The following is a 1,495-nucleotide window of genomic DNA, read 5'->3' as shown; positions in this document are numbered from 1 at the left end:
TAACCAGTCCCTTGAAAATAATTTTTTTTTTTTTTGGTTTTTCGAGACAGGGTTTCTCTGTAGCTTTGGAGCCTGACCTGGAACTAGCCCTTGTAGACCAGGTTGGCCTCAAACTCACAGAGATCCTCCTGCCTCTGCCTCCCAAGTGCTAGGATTAAAGGCGTGAGCCAACACCACTCGGCTGAAAAAATTTTTTTAAAAAGAGAAGCTGGTGATGGGTGTGGTGGTGGGTGCCTTTGATCCCAGCACTCAGGAGGCGAGGCAGGTGGAGCGCTGTGAGTTTGAGGCCAGCAGGTCTATGTACTGAATTCCAGGATAGCCAGGGCTCCATGTAAAGATGTTGTCTCAATCTCCACCCCCACTGCCCCAAAAAAGAGAGAGCTAGGGAGGGAGAGGGAGTTAGAGTGGGGAGGGGGGAGGCGGTGAGCAGATCAGAGTGCATGCACCACACCTAATGAGCAGCCTCATTGCGTGGACTCACCACACCTAATGAGCAGCCTTCATTGCGCGGACTCACGTGGGAGGAGTTAACTCACTACTGGAAGTGATCCTCTTATCTGTCTCACAGAACACAAGTTTACTAAAATGTAATAAAAAGTTAAAAAGAAATAAGTAAATAAATCACTGTTTAGTTTTCATGGGTGGTTCTGACAAAAGCTCATAAATTCTTTCCCCCTTATTCTATTTTTTTTCCCTTGTATCAGGGTTTTTAACTCCAAGCAAAGCGTTCTGCCTCCTCACATCTCGGTACTCTAGCTGGTATAGTTCATTGCAGTTTCATCCCCTCACACCCTCTCCTTAGCTCTCTCAAAGCTTCTGCAAGGATGACTTTTACCCCTGCCCCGTCTTTTGGAACTTAGTTTACTTTATTATTTATTTATTTATTTATTTATTTGGTTTTTCGAGACAGGGTTTCTCTGTGGTTTTGGTTTTTTTTTTTTTTTTTGTTTTTGTTTTTTTGGTTTTTCGAGACAAGGTTTCTCTGTGGCTTTGGAGCCTGTCCTGGACCTAGCTCTGTAGATAGACCAGGCTGGTCTCGAACTCACGGAGATCCGCCTGCCTCTGCCTCCCGAGTGCTGGGATTAAAGGCGTGCGCCACCATCGCCCGGCTATACTGGCCTAGGTTCTTAACACGGTACCTTCTCCACAGCACACACACTAGCTATCACAGCATGCCTGTCACCTGAGCACTTTCAAGGTGGGAGGTCAGCTTGGGAGGAGAAACACTGTCCTCCTTAGTACTGGGATTAAATGTGTGCACCAGCTGGGCAGTGGTGGTGCACATCTTTAATCACAGCACTCGCGAGGCAGAGGCAGATCTCTGTGAGTTCAAGGCCAGCCTGGTCTACAAGAGCTAGTTCCAGTACAGGCTCCAAAGCAACAGAAAAACCCTGTCTCGAAAAACATAAAAAGAAAAAAAAAAAGGGAGGCAGAGGCAGGCGGATCTCTGTGAGTTCGAGGCCAGCCTGGTCTACAAGAGCTAGTTCCAGGACAG

This window comes from Microtus ochrogaster, unplaced genomic scaffold (assembly GCF_000317375.1).
Source record: "Microtus ochrogaster isolate Prairie Vole_2 unplaced genomic scaffold, MicOch1.0 UNK16, whole genome shotgun sequence".
Lineage (NCBI taxonomy): Eukaryota > Metazoa > Chordata > Mammalia > Rodentia > Cricetidae > Microtus > Microtus ochrogaster.
This window is presented reverse-complemented; position numbering follows the sequence as displayed.